Source organism: Pelodiscus sinensis, chromosome 2 (assembly GCF_052426305.1).
Source record: "Pelodiscus sinensis isolate ZL-2025 chromosome 2, ASM5242630v1, whole genome shotgun sequence".
NCBI classification, from domain to species: Eukaryota; Metazoa; Chordata; order Testudines; family Trionychidae; genus Pelodiscus; species Pelodiscus sinensis.
The window spans coordinates 67602341-67618375 of NC_143053.1; the positions used below are offsets into that span (position 1 = coordinate 67602341).

General features: G+C 44.0%; 1 protein-coding gene across 2 annotated transcripts in view; it reads left to right on the plus strand.

The window, feature by feature from the left end:
* The window catches only part of TCEA1 (transcription elongation factor A1), a 50075-nt gene that overhangs the window by 1999 nt on the left and 32041 nt on the right, over window positions 1–16035 (plus strand). Inside the window, exon 1 of one of the 2 annotated variants that reach the window (XM_006112188.5) lies at window positions 11339–11417. The exons of the other annotated variant lie outside the window; for it this stretch is intronic. The gene's annotated coding sequence lies outside the window, so the exon portion shown is untranslated. Of the gene's footprint in view, window positions 1–11338; window positions 11418–16035 lie in introns of those variants that run through there. 2 annotated transcript variants of the gene reach the window in all.

Here is a 16035-nt window from a genome sequence, read left to right on the forward strand (position 1 = left end):
GGTACTCCACTAGAAACTGACCGCCAACCTGACATTGATCGCTACCCGGTGGGCCCAACACTCTAGCCAGTTTTCTGTCCATCTTACAGTCCATTTATCCAATCCATATTCCCTTAACTTGCTGACAAGAATATTGTGGGAGACCTTATCAAAAGCTTTGCTTTATCAAGGTATATCACATCCACTGACTTTCCCATATCCACAGAGCCAGTTACCTCATCATAGAATCTAATCAGATTGATCAGGCATGTCTTGCCCTTCGTGAATCCATGTTGACTATTCCTGATCCCTTTCCTCTCTTCCAAGTGTTTCAGAATGGATTCCTTGAGGATCCCCTCCATTATTTTTCCTGGGACTGAGGTAAGGCTGACTGGTCTGTAGTTCCCTGGATTGTCCTTCTTCCCTTTTTTAAAGATGGGCACTACATTTGCCTTTTTCCAATCATCCGGAATATTTCCCAATCTCCACGAGTTTTCAAAGATAATGGCCGAAAGCTCTGCAATGACATTTGCCAACTCCCTCAGTACCCTCAGATGCATTAAATCCGGGCTCATGAATTTGTGTATGTTTAGCTTTTCTGAATACAGTAAAACTCCAGTGGTCTGGCACTCCCGATAGTCCGGCATCAACTGAAACCCAGAAGTGCTTTGGCCAGCCGGACAATTGGAGCTGCTTGGCCCCAGGCTTCCCCAAGTCCAGCACTGCTGAAACTGATCAGCGGTGGATTTGGGGAAGCCAGGGGCAGAGCAGCTGGGATGCTGCCGGGTTGGTCCCGCAGCATCACCCCTCACCTGAGCGGTGCTGAGGAACCAACCCGGCAGCACCCCAGCTGCTCTGGCCCCGGCTTCCCTAAGTCCGCTGCTGGTCAGTTTCAGTAGCGGTGGACTTAGGGAAACCGGGGGCAGAGCAGCTGGAGTGCTGCCCACGCTGCGCGGTTTCCTTCCAACCCCCCTTCCCCAGTCCCTTCATAGCCCCCCTTCCAGTACTCTGGCATATCCAATAATCTGGCACCCCCTGGGTCCCAAAGGTGCCGGATTATCGGAAGTTTACTGTAGTTCCTAACTTGTTCTTTCCCCACCAAGGGCTATCCTCCTCCTTCCCATACTGCATTGCCTAGTGCATTTGTCTGGGAGCTGACCTTGTTCGTGAAGACAGAGGCAAAGAAAACATTGAGTACTTCAGCTTTTCCCACATCATCTGTCACTAGGTTACCTCTCATATCCAGTAAGGGCCCCACATCCTCTCTGATCACCTCTTATTGCTTACATTCCTGAAGAAACCTTTCTTGTTACCCATCACGTCCCTTGCTAACTGCAATTCCAGTTGGGCTTTCACCTTCCTGATAACTCCCCTGCATTCTCAAGCAATATATTCAGGGCTTGCCAAGCTGCAGCGAGCCCCGCTAGCCAGCCGCGCTGACTGGCGATCTGTGCATGCGCAGATTGCCTGAACCCGGCTCTTCTGGGTTGTAATCTACTCGCCACGGGTGAGTAGATTACATAGTTTGTCGAGCCCTGAATATATTTATACCCCTCCCTAATCATTTGTTCAAGTTTCCACTTCTTGTAAGCTTCCTTTTTGTTTTTAAGCTCACCAAGGATGTCCCTGGTAAGCCAATCTGATCGCCTATCATATTTGATTTTCTTGCTGCACATTGGGATGGTTTCTTCCTGTGTCTTTAATAAGGCTTCTTTAAAATACTGCCGGATCTCCTGGACTCCTTTCCTCTTCATGTAAGCATCCCATGGAATCCTGCCCATCAGTTCTCTGAGGGAGTCAAAGTCTCCTTTTCTGAAGTCCAGGGTGTGTATTTTGCTACTCTCCTTTGTTCCTTCGGTCAGGATCCTGAAATCTACCATCTCATGATCACTGCTTCCAAGGTTGTCACCCACCTCTACTTCCCCTGCTAGTTCCTCCCTGTTTGTGAGCAGCAGGTCAAGCTGCGCATGGACTCTGGTCTGTTCCTTCAGCATTTTGTCAGACTTTGCTGCTTGTGCATTCATCATTGGTGTGTATTGTTCTTGTGCATTTCACTGCAAGTATTCACTATTCAAAATTCTAGTTGTTCTAGTTAGCTTTCAGTGAGTACAGAAATATAAAATTTGACTCATTACCTGACTGAATTATCATAACTCAGTTTCAGGCTACCAATGTGTATTCTCACATTAACACTCACTGCTTTCTTTCTTAGAATACTTGGTATATGTGCCTAAAATTTGTTGTTTCACAAATATTCCTGCTTACAAGTAAACTTATTCACAAGAACTTGAACAGACATTGGTCAAAATTAAAGTAAATTCATTTAAAAATTTGAATTGATATTCACAAATAAACAAAAGTGCAGTTTTGAAAAATTTGAATATACAGACCTTCACCGTAGAAGAGGAATGTTAATCCATATATTGTAAACATATAGATGTTAACTTTCCTCTCCTATTGTGAAAAAAGAATTAGCTGTTAACATTTAACAGTTATTGGGAGAATTGATGATCTGGAAGATAAGAAAAAGGACACGCGATACCAACATTGACAAAAAGAAAAGAATGGTCATGAAAATTGACCTCCATATGGTATCTATTTAAATAATCTGAAAATGAAGTAAATATTGCCAGAAAAACACCAGTAAGGGCTTGTTTATAAATGAAATTGACTAGAATAGGTATTGTAGAGTAAATTATTCTTCAGCAGCTATTGCAAAATAGTTCCACTTGTAAACACATTATTCCAGAATAAAAGCCATTTTACTCTGGAATGATTAGTATGTTTTGTGAGTGCAATAATTATTTTGGAATAAAGTGATTTTTATACCTGTAACAGAGGTTTAAACAAAGACCTTAACTAGGTGGTCTCCAATCTTTTTAACCACAAGATCACTTTTTCAATTGAAGTGCAATGTAAGATCTACCTCAAACCCAAATACCCTTGCCCAACTTCCTTCCTGCCCCTTCTTTGAAGCCCTGCCCCTCCTCCTCCCCTTCTACAAGGGTTTCACCCTGCTCACTCCATCCCCCTTCCTCACTCACTTGCACCAGGCTGCGATAGGGGTTGGGGTGCAGGCTCTGGAATTGGGCCAAGGAGCTTGGAGTGTGGGAGGGGCACCAGGCTTAGCCCAGGGCAGCGGATTGGGGTCCAGAAGAGGTTTCGGGGTGCAAGCTGTGGGAAGGAGTTTGGGTGCAGGGGGACTCACATCTGAGGCAGGAGGTTGGATTCAGGAGGAGGTTCAGGGCTAGGATAGGGGTTCAGGAAGCAGGCTGTGGCTGGGCACCATTTAACTGAGATGGCTTACAGATGGTTGAACAGTGGGGTTAAGGCAGAGTTACTCCTGCCCTGGCCCTGCACCACTCCTGAAAGCAGCTGGCATGTACAGCAATGGCTCCATGGCACCATGTGCAGCCCTTCATCTACACGCACTGAATCCACAGCTTCTGCTGGTTGTCTCAGTTGATCAATGAGAGCTGCAGGAGTGGTGACTGCAGGCAAGAATGGCATGTGGAGACCCTCTGCTCTGCCTTTCTCAGGGGCTGCAGTGACATGCCAGCCACTTCCAGGAGTAGCAATTACCATAGGGATAATGACTTCAGCCATGACAGGTTTGGCATGTTAGAACTCACTACTCAAAGAATTAAATTTAGGCGTAAGAGAGAAATGAAAATTATGAAATGCACAGTCCAGTCAGAAACCAAAACTAACCCACTTTGGAAGCAGTAAAAGAAGTAACAACAAGAACCCAAATATGTGTTGGGTCGGGAGATGAGTGAAGGACAGTGTGTGTTTGTGAGAATGACAGACACACACACACTGTGAGAGACTGACAGAGATTTGCATTGCCAAGCTCCCTCCATCCCCTTCTCTCCACGTGTAGACTGGGTACAGGAATGGGGGGATGAGGGACATCCTGACATTGGCACTTCTCCCCTTCCCTCCCCCAAACTCTGCACAGCAAGCAGGAAGCTTTGGGGCGAGGGAAGGGGGGGAGGAGCTGGTCCAAGGATCAGGGCAGGAGAAGCATGACAGTGGCAACTGAAGTGCCAGCGCTCAATAGCTTCTTGGCCAAACGAGTCAAGATCACCTGTCAGAGGCTCCAAGAACTACCTGTAGAACCTGATCTACTGGTTGGTGACCACTGCCTTAGCTGGATTACCTTAGCTACATTCAGGATCCTAATGACATAAGGAACCAAGCAATGGGTAATTAGAGAGGGTACAGTGTACTCTTATTAGCTTCATTTAGCATGGACACTCTAATTGACAATATTTTTTCCCTTTTTTCCCCTTCTTTTTCCTTCTCTTTCCCTCCCTATCCCCTCTCTTTTTCTGCTATTTATTTGAAACCTGGATTCTGGTCATCTGAAGAAGGGTGTTGTGCCCATGAACATTCATGATACCATCTACATTTTTTGTTAGTCTCTAAGGTGCTGCAATACTATTTAGTATATTTTAAGTTTTTGTTAGTTGCAGGCTAACATGGCTACAACTCTGAAATATTTCAAAATTAGCGTTATTCCTCAAGGAGAGAATGAGTACAGATTTTTAAATAAGAGGCCCATTATTTCAAAATAACAAGCTTGGTAGTGTGGACATGCCACTTATTAATTTGACCTAAGTGGGGTTATTTCAAAATAAAGCCTTAGTATAGACTAAGGCACAGGCAACTGTTCTAGTATAGCTATTATGGTTTAGTTTATTCCACAATAACTGTTCTGGTCTTTTTTACTGTGTTATCAAGCCCTTAGAGGCTGATCCAATGTCAATTAGAGCGACAAACCTGCAAACTTGATTTCTTTTTGGAAAATTACAAAATTAGTGAATTAAAGTACTACTGTCAAAGTAAATGAGCCTACTTGTGTGAATAGGTGTTCACCAACACAATGAAGGACATCATAACTAGACCCTTGGACTCCAGTAAAACATTTACTGCTGTCTCTCAAAAATTAATTCAAATTGACTTGGCTATAACCAGGGCTCGACAAATCTGTTTATCTACTCGCCCGTGGCGAGTAGATTTCAGCTGGTCGCCCTGTTCACCGGCGGTGCTTGCATGTGCAGTGCGGGTCTGGCGCATGTGCGGTGCGGGGCTGGCGAGTGGATTTCGCCACCGTGTGTTGAGCTCTGGCTATGACCATGGGGTGGGAAATTATTGTAAACAATCAGAAGCAATGAATGGGCACTACACTAGACTGAACTGTAAGATATGTTGAATGGAGCAGTTAATCATGTTACAGGTCATGATTTAGGCCCAGCCTTGCAATTTACAATGTGCAGATGAAGCCTTGTACCAGCACAGAGCAACACTGACTGAAGTGGCTATAAAAAAACAGGGTACTTCCTTCATGTAAATTGCAGAACTGAGGCCTTAGGTCACAGTTTAGGACAGCTCTTGGACACATTCTTTATTTCAGCTATCTTTATTCAGCAAATAATTTCAGGCTTAAGCATATGCTCAAGCACATTGCTGAATGTGTTAATGCCTTATTTGCCATCTGTATTAATGACCTAAAAGAGGAAGTAAATACCACGTTGATGAAATTTGCAAATAAAAGTATATTAGGAGTACTTGTGAACAACACTGAGGGCAGAGAAATAATGCAAATGGATGCAAAGAGGCTGGACATATGAATGGAAAATAAAATAAGATTCACCTTAGATGATAGAAGCAACTGCATTTGAGGAATAACAATCTAAAAACCAGATATTCAACCAGAGATAATAACCCAAACAGCAGTAATACTGCATGAGAATTATAGAAGGGAAGTGGAGAGTAATTCAGATATGAGTTTGCCTTGAGTAAAAGAGCAATTTGATGTTGGGTTGAAGATAACACATCACAGACCATGGAGGTAATAGTCCTTCAGTAAATGGCTCTGGTACAGTAGCAACTTTGGTATTTAATTTATGGCTCCACATTACCTAAAAAGATAGTGACAGTCTGAAAATGTTTTAGAGAAGAACATTAAAATAATTGAGTCTGGCAGGATCAATTAGTGAACAGAGCTATGTAAGAACATGAGAGAGGCTATACTAGGTTGGACCAAAAGTCCATCTAGCCCAGTATCCTGTCTTGCAATAGTGTCCAATACAAGGTGCCCCAAAGGAAATGAACAGAGCAGTTAATCATCAAATGATCCATCCCTCATTGCCCAGTCTCTGCTTCTGACAAACAGAGGCTAGAGACACCATTCCTGTCCATCCTGGCTAATAGCTGTTGATGGGCCTATCCTCCATGAATTTATCTAGCTCTTCTTTTGAACCCTGTTATAGATCTTGGATTTCACAACATCCTCTGGGAAGGAGTTCTACAAGTTGACTGTGTTGTGTGAAGCAGTACCTCCTTGTGTTTGTTTTAACCTCCTGCCAATTAAGTACTTTCTTCTTTCCCTTCATAAGCACAATACTGCAGCCTATAGCTTTCACACATTGCAGGAAGATGTTTAAATAAAAACACGGAATTGTTATTTTGTTTCTGAGTAAATGTAGAACATTTTCTTAAAGTATTATCAGTAAGACTTTTTGTAACAGAGGCACCAGTTGTGAGTAGTTCCATATATCAGGTTGAGTTGCACTTTGCACTTAAAGCAACTTCTTGTTATGCATAAAAAATTCAATATGTCCTCCCCAAACTCACTACACTTAATATTTGAGTTTTTAATTAATTTTCTAAGAATGTGCGAGTCAGTTTTCTAAATAATGAGTTAAAATTGACCTTTAAAATATTTCATATTTTACCAGTCTTCACTTGGACTTATCTTATGTTCATCATGAAATATAATATAGACTTTTCTCCATATAGTTACAATTATAAAATATAGGAACACAGGCTTTTGAATGAATCCATCAATTGTTATTAGTGGCCAGATTCACCAATACAGTTCAGCTGCTTTTGGATGCTCTGCTGAACTGATTAATCTGTTCTTAAAAATAAAATATATTTGTTGAACCTCTCTAGTCTGGCACTCTCTGTCCTGGGAAGATTCATGGTCCTGCATGATTTTTGTTAACTCAGGCTACGTTTACACTACAGTATTTTCTGCCAATCTGTTTTTTCTGCTGGGGTTTTTGCGCAAAAACAAGCAGTGTGGATGTTTCCTTTTTGCACAAAAACCCCTTTTCCCGCAAGATCCATATGCCTCAAAAAAGGAGGTTTACCGATCTTGCAGAAAAAGGGGGTTTTGCGCAGAAAGGAAACATCCACACTGCTTGTTTATGTGCAAAAACCCCAGCGCAAAAATGGATTGGCTGAAACTATGCAAATGGTATTTTTTGCCAAGAAAACAAGTAGTGTAGATGTAGATTCAATGTCCACTTACCATGGGCGTGACCAAGTTTCCCACGGTCCCATAAAGTTTGTTTTCAGCCACCAGTCCTGGTACTCAGTGTTCTGTGTTACTGTTTTGCTCTAATTTGCCCCTAAATGTCTTCTAAGACCCCAGTAAGCCTTGTAAATATTGGTAATGTTTCTAGACAACACTAACCTCCCATCAGGTCCCAAGGGTGCCAGACTAGACAGGTTCAACCTGTATTAATATTACCTTTACTTATCTTCAAATCATTAGGAATATTGTGTTCATGCTTTCAATGGGTTGCTTGTTTAGTACCCATATAGGAAATTTTAAAAAACAACAGCAAACAGAGGCGCTGCAGGGGCTAGCCGGGAGAGACAGTGCATTAGGGAATCTATACCTTTAAGAGCATTCAGGAAGCTACCCTGTGCTCTGACGATGGTATCAGTTTCCCTGAGGGGATTAAATAAAAACCCCTCTCTGCCCCTTTTTGGACACCCCAATGCCCGGCTTTGCATACTTGGCAGGTGGCTCCCCCCCCCGGGTAATTGTTACACCCTTTGTCCCTCCCTGTGTGGGGGCAAAACCCCATGACGGGCTCGCACTGTCTCCCTCCCAGCTCCAATTACCCCCCCCGCCGAATATTTTCCCTTCCAGCCCCTGTTCTGCTGCACCCAGTTAATTGACCCCCCCGATGATTAATTTCTGCCTCTCTCACACCCTGTCCTTCCCCCTGCTGCGATTTGCTCCTTGAGCCCTTTTCAATGATTGCAAAGAGCATCTGAATCCAAGTAAGGGCAGCAGTAACGGCAGCTTTTACTGAGCATGCTTAGTATCAGTGCGCGTGCTCAGTACAACCTAAGTATGGGATTCTGAGATGCAGCTGCATGCACTGGCAGCTGACTCAATTCAGATATTTTACTCTATGAGAATGTTAAAGCCAGACGTATTTATTACTATGCTAATGAAAACAAGTAGCAGTTGGCACCATATGAATGGAAATTTATGGAACAATTACTTACATCCCCATGGTTAGTTCAAGTGGAAAGCAAAGCTTTGTAGTGCTAGAGACCTTAGTTTGTTCATGCGAAGTAACACATAAGTTGGGCAAGTATAGTAACTGCTTGCTTAATGTTGTAGTTATGTTCATGAAAAAAACTACTTTAAGCAAAATGATGGTAAGAGAATCCAGTTTACCCGTAAAAATGTAAATGGTTAGGTTCCAGATACCTTTTTTTGCACAGACAAAAGACAGTATATACATAGAGCATAAGTTTTAAACAATATTGTAACCTGAGATGATGATTATGATGTGTGGGTGAAGTGGTGGAATCCGAGGACGGAATATTTTCCAGGGATTGTCTTCCTACTAAATGGTGAACCAGCACTCTGCTAAGCCCTCAAGGGTTAGCACATTGTTAATGTAGCCTCACACTTAATAAGGCACCATGGACTGAGGCAGGAAGGAGGACACATAATAGAAACAACAAACACTTCTCAGCAGAAATTGAAGATGATGATGAATCCACACTGTCATGCTGGAGCGCACCACTCTCTTCTTCAAAAAAGGCATACACAGCTGCACAGTGCCAAGGGTGTACAAATGTGTGTGAGACAGAGATGCACAGTGTGTGTGTGTGTGTGTGTGTGTGTGTGTGTGTGTGTGTGTGTGTGTGTGTTTGAGAGAGGCAGACAGAAACATGCATTGCCCCTTCAAGTACACTGCCCTTTTAAGTACAGCTCCAAGGCAGACTGCAGGAGCAACATGGCAGTGGGGAAGGGGCAGCTGAATGGGTAGTTGCCTAGTAGCATGCCTAAGAGCAGCAATTGGCAGCCTAGGCTAGTGAGTGGTCTGTATGAGTTGCCCTTTTTCATTCCAGTGGACTGCAAGATTGTTGTAACGGAGACAGTCTCCTGGGATAGAGTGGTTTTGCATTTGTGTATCTAGAATTTGCGGGGTGTGCTGATTGAATTGTAGCAGTACTTTGGATGCAGAGGGAGTGCATGGCTTTCACTTTTCAATGTTGTGTACAATCAGCACACGTCATTTGACACACCGTTGCTTTATGTGCATGTCACTTTAGAAATACTACAGTTTCAACCTCCGTGATCCAGCGCCCTCAGATCTGACCAGTTCTGGATAAGGGATTTTGCCAGACTAGAGAAAGTGTTTTTTTTTTTTTTTTTTTTTTCCCTGGACCTCTGCCACTGGCCCCCCCCCCCCCCCAACCCAGTCTGCTGGCCTCCCGGACGGCTTCTCATCACCTGCTGGCCACTGTCTCAGCTCCAGCACTGCCTCCTCTCACTGCTGTTGGGCATGGTGCAGCCTGACAGGCTGCCGAGGAAGGAGAAGGGCTCCAGTGGCTAGGGTTGCCAGGTGTCCAGTTTTGGACTGGACAGTCCAATATTTGAGCTTTCTGTCCAGGAAATGAATTGAGAAAATACCGGACATATAAATGTCCAGTATTTTCTAATTAAGAAAGTTTTATTATTATTATCATGAGTATCATGATATTTATTATTAGTATCATGAGTATGACACTGCGTGAGCGTGTCTACCAGCCAGGCAGTAGGCAACTACACAGTAGAGAGGAGAGAGATGGGGGTGGGGGCGGGGCGGGGCCGGGGTGGCGGCGGGGGCGGGGCCAGGGTGGGATGGAATCTCTGGGGCTGGATTTGTGCTTGTGCGGGACGGGCAGCACCCTGGGATCTGCATGCACCCGGGCCAGCCCCGCTCCCTGCCAGCTGGTTCTCCCCTGCCCCCAGCCAGCCCTGCTCCCTGCTGGCCGGTGTCATCCCCCCCAGATCTACCCTGCTTCCTGCCAGCCGGTTCCTTTCCCCGATCTCTCCCGGCCAGCCCCGCTCCCTCCAACCCCCTCTCAGCCATTCCAGCTACCTGTCGGCCGGTTTCCCCCCAGCCAGCCCTGCTCCCCCACAATCCCCTCCCGGCCAGCCCTGCTTCCCGCCAGCCTTCCCTTCCCCTCCCACCCCCACACCGGATTTCCCCTGGCCAGCACAGCTCCCTCCGACCTCATCTCCCCCCCTCTCCGCCCCCCCATCTGAGATCAAGCGTGTCCGGTATTTTTTTGAAATCATCTGGTAACCCTACCAACGGCAGCTTGAGCTTCCCGTAGGAGAAAAGGGGGTGGGGGCTGAGCTCCCTGTGTGCTCCTCATAATTGGCTTGTGTGGCACTTGTGCTGTAGGTTGCCTACCCCTGATATAGACTATTCCTGTGAAAATGCCCCAAACTGACAAATACAAGATTATTATTTTATTGGAGGATGAAGCTGGAATGTGCTTTCTCCCACATACCTCTTATAACAAAGTTTCTGACAGAAATGTCATATTTGCCTATTTTCCACAGTATGAACTGCTCTTTCTAGAAAGTCTTTTAGGTTTTTTTTTTTTTTTGCTTTTCTTTATGCTGACAGTACCCCCTTTTAAATATGCTGCACTGTAGCACTTGAATAAAATCTTGGTGCATTGGTGGAAATGATGTGACGGATGTAAAAGTCTGTGCACAAGCATTTCCAAGGACTTTCTTTGAGCCTTGAATTTGTCAAAGAACAGACGAGAAGGGATGCTTTTATTTAACTCGCTATTGAAAATCTGGCTTTTTGGCTCATGACAGAAGATTGAGCTATAGTATTCTAGTTGTCCAGAATTTGACTTCTGATTTGGAAAGTATAACATCAACATGGACAATCGCTTTTCATGGGTAGACTATAAGTGCTCTGTATATAATAAATTGACTTGTTAAATTGCAGCTGTGTTGAACTCATATACTCAGATTCATCAAAAGTAATAATACATTGTTTTACATATGCAGTTTTCAGTCGGCAGCAATCACACAAGATTGTATTGAAATATTATGTTTTATAACATGTAATGCTTGACGTGCATCTCAAATGCGCGTTAACTCCTCTAATAAGATTATTACATTAAAATGTATACTATTCATTATTTCACCAGCACCTGGCGTTTAGTCTTAGTTACAAATGTGTGCCATTTTTATTTTATATTTTCATAAGTGTAATAACATCCTTATTGCAATGCATAGGTGCAAGTGGGCAGAGTTAATGTTGCACATATGAATTTTCAAAAATCAAGGACAGTTCAGTAAGTTTTGAGAAGAAAAGGTAAGAGGAGTATTTAATCTTACTAAATTTAAATTGTAGCTCCCCTAAATAGAACAGGCTATTACTGTGTAACTAACTTCATATAGGGACTCTTTTAAAAAGTTACTTCATTTTATAATCTTTTAGAAGATTAACCTGGCATTGCTCGGGTCCTTAATTCAATTTTTGGTTTTTGTTCATTTACTCTTGGGTGGGGCTGGGGATGAGGAGTTAGGTATGTAGGCTTCACCTGGGGATAGAGGACTATTCCAATAAAGCTTGGGAATAAAGTTTATTTAAACATTTATTTGCTATTTCAAGTGGATGGCTATGCATGACTCTAGGTGGGGCTGTAAGCATATTTCTTTTCATCAGTTATGAGAGCCAGCTGAAATACTGAACTACTGCCATCCCTTCCTTTTTTTTTTGTACAGAAAACTGTGGCACTACTTCACAAATCAATTTCTGTAACAAAGTGGTTTTCCACCTCTTTTAAATGTTAACCCTTTATTAAAACAGAACTAGTGCTGGAGTGTCCCTGTGCTGGTATCCCTGAGGTGTAACCTGGATTGTGGGACTGCCAAGCCTTCCAAACTCACCAGCCTGGGTTGTCTTTGATACTGTGGTGCTAATGTCCAACTACATGCCTCTAACAGGGACATGCACAACTGAGTTACTTGAAGGATTTTCCAACCACTCATGAACCATCAGTAGAGAGGCCCCAGCATCAGCCCCGCACCCCAGAACTCTACAGTCTTGCACTGGTCAGAAGCCTGATCAGTGCAAGCTCATTATTTAGTTTATCAGTTATTCATTGGAAAGTACAAAATGCTCATACAAGTCCAATTTGAGATGAGATTCTCCCAGATTAATTAATTACAAATGGATTTTAATTTAATATAAATAGAAGGCATAGAGATCAAATTTGGTTACCTAAAAATAAAAACAGAAACAGTCCTAAATTCTAATTTGAACAGATTAAGCAATTTGAATCAAGCAGTTTTGCACCCTAACATGTTACAGGTAGCTTACAGTTGCTCAATACTTTCAGACTGCTTTTCAGCCTGGGACCAGCTTCTTGAGTTCAAAGTCTTTGTCTTACAAAAATCTTCCAGATGTTGAGAGTAGGGTGGGGGAAAGAGAGACCAAGTCAGCGGTTCCCAGCCTTTTCCAGATGGGGACCTATTTTGACAATTCAGGAAGTCTTGGTGACCCAAGGCAATTCAAAAATGGGGGGAGGAGGGAGAGCAGAGCCACTTGGGGAGACACTTGGCGACCCTTTTGAAATGTAATAGCGACCCATATTTGAGTCCTGACCCATAGGTTGGGAAACCCTGGGCCAAGCGATGGTGTTATTGCCACTTTTTTATACTTCTAGCTGCTAGAAAGATCTTTGTGACATGGGTCACTCCTCTACCATGATAGATGCGCCTTCTCTGAGAAGCTTCTGGGATAGTAGATTCTTTTTGATTAGCCAACATCACCTTTTAGGTTGTCCTTTGTTGCAACTGAAAAGCTTGCTGTGGACATCTTCCCAAGTCAACATATTTCAGTAGCATGTACAGCAGTACTTCTATAACTACTGGCTGAGCTTCAGAGTACAGAAGTAAAATTTTGCTTTTGTAAAAAAAAGGGATGAGGTGTAAAAAGATAAATGTTCAATTAAACATGTCAGTATTTTTTCAGTGTTGGGATTTTGTGGTACCTAAGTCTTCGACGCTTCGTTCAATTCAACAGATCTTTATTCAGCCTGCACAAAAGGCGAGCCCCTGGTACAAAATCAGCCGGGTTCCCTCGAGAGAGGAGCCCCTCCCCTTGATAGTTTATGGCTCATGGCAGTTACATTACATGAACCTTTGGCCAATCATATCACATTCTCTATACTCAGTGTGACCAGTCATCTTTAACATTTCCATATATAGACTTGTTTACCACATGCTTGTACTTTTCCACTCTACCTGTTGAGCTCCTCCTCCCCCTTGGCCTCTTTCTAGAATGGTCCTAGGGTGGTGAGACATAGCATGTTTCCTTGTGCATACACACCCTCTAAACCACGTTTTGTATATAATAAATACAAGCATACCCTTCATCGGGCATCATTTAATAAAAGTAAACATAATCAAAGTGGAAAAAGGAAGATTCAGGCTGTGAGGAGAGTGGGATTGTGCTAATGAGTTAGGAAGACAGCATGCTGTGGAATATGGTTCTAGATTCCTATGTGCTGGGAGTAACGGAAGATAAGGTATTTGTCCTTGTAGAATGGCCACTTCTAACCACACAGAAGCAGAATGAGCTATGCTTGATAGAGGTTCGCTTAAATGCAGGGAGGAGTTCTAAACAGCCTAAACCAGGTCTCTGCTACAGATTTATATTAGTACAACTATCTTGTACTCAGGAGTGTGAAATATACTGAGCTAATCTCAGGTGTAGACACTACCACTACACTGAAGTACTACTAATTGGATGTTTATCTTAGCAGAAAACAAAATTGAATAGACCCTGAACTATACAGGAAAACCCAATACACTTAAATTCCTGGAGATCTTTCAGATTTGGAAAGGAGTACAGTTTGGACTTCCCTTGTCTGGCTCCCTCGGGACCGGAGTGGTCCTGAATGAGGGATTTTGCTGGACCATTTCTGCCCCCTGCCACCAGCCCCCCAGCCCGGCTCTGCTCCTGCCGGGCTCTTATTTCTGGCCCTCTACTGTGTCTCTTTGGTCCAGCAGGACCACGGGTGTTGGGGGACCAGGGAATCCTGATTGCGTTTCAATCTGTACAATGAGAGTATGTTGGAGACAGACTACATTATCAATATCTCTGCTATGTTGTATCCACAGAAAAAGTCTTGGCTTCCAAGTCAGCCTCGGCAAGGGGGAGGGGGAAAGCAGGAGCTGGTAGTGGGCAGCTGGCTTAAAAGCCAGTGCCATCCAGCACAGTCTCCACAGAGCTACTTCTCTCCCCCCCCTATCAGAGGGGACACTATCAGAGGCAGCAATGCAGGGAGAGAGGTGGGACAGGGGGGCTGCTTCGCCACAGCAGCTCCCTGCTGGGACCCTTCCGTGGACAGGGGCTGCTGGACCCGGTGCAATCCAGGACTGAGCAAGTCTGGCTGAGTCCCGAATTGAGCTGGGTCCAGGAGCTACCCCCACTGTGGCTCTGCAGTTTAAATATAGTAGTAGCTGGGCTGCCTGCGTGCCCGGCTCTTACTACATTTAAACTGCAGAGCCACAGTGGTGGTTACTCCTTCTGAGTGCCTTTCCTGATTGACTTAATTGAGTAGTTGATCATAGAATCAGAATACTAGGACTGGAAGGGATCTCGAGAGGTCATCGAGTCCAGTCCCCTGTCCCCATGGCAGGACCAAATACTGTCTAGACCATCCCTGATAGACATTTATCTAATCTACTCTTAAATATCTCCAGAGATGGGGATTCCACAACCTCCCTGGGCAATTTATTCCAGTGTCTGACTACCCTGACAGTTAGGAACTTTTTCCTAATGTCCAACCTAAACCTCCCTTGCTGCAGTTTAAGCCCATTGCTTCTTGTTCTATCTTCAGAGGCCCAGATGAACAAGTTTTCTCCCTCCTCCTTATGACACTCTTTTAGATACCTGAAAACGGCTATCATGTCCCCCCCTCAGTCTTCTCTTTTCTAAACTAAACAAACCCAATTCTTTCAGCCTTCCTTCATAGGTCATGTTCTCTAGACCTTTAATCATTCTTGTTGTTCTTTTCTGGACCCTTTCCAATTTCTCCACATCTTTCTTGAAATGCAGTGCCCAGAATTGGAATGCGGTGCCCAGAAAAAATTGTATTGACTACACGATTACCCAATTACTCATCTCTTAACATCCTTAATGCAGATTGCCTTGGGGAGAAAGGACTAGCCCTCTCCTCTCTCACTACAGCAGCTTGGGGCAGAGTGAGAAGCACCTCTCTATGGCCTCTGCAGCTCCAGTAGGCAGAGACAGGGGCGGGGTGCTTGTTCCCCAGCTGGGGTGGGTCCAGGATCATCTGCCCTCTGTGTTCTCCAGGCACAATGAGGAATGTAGCAAACTGTGCACTTTCCCCTTGCTCCCTCAGAATGGGGAGCAGCTAGCAATGTTCCTGTACAAATAGAGAGGGGGGAGGGGCAACCCTCCTGCACCCTCCTTAAAAGGTGCCTGAGTAGTGGGAGGCTCAGAGCTGGGGCAGGCCTGCGCAGGGGTGAGTGGACACCCCAGCCAGCCCCTTTCATCTGCCTCATGATTCTGTGTCTCTTCAGTATGGTTTTATGAGCAGCAGTCCCATTCCAAGCACATCCCATTTTCCTGGCACAACCAAACCTTTATCTTGCTTTTAAGTTACAATAAGAGGAAAGTATATACTGATATTGGTGGTTCTGGCTTGTACCATTTAGGAAAAGTTCTCAAACAGACAGACACAGTCAGACACACTCTCTCAAAAATATAGTAGGTAATAGCTACTTACAGTAATGACTGAAGTTCCATACTTTTTAAAACTGTATTTAATAGACCTAACCCCATGCAGCTTAATTGAGTGAGTCTATTGTGGGTCATGCATCAACTACAAAATTAATTACATGATGGATCTACATTAGTGATACGTGTTCTAGAAAGAACTCAGATTCCAGGTTGA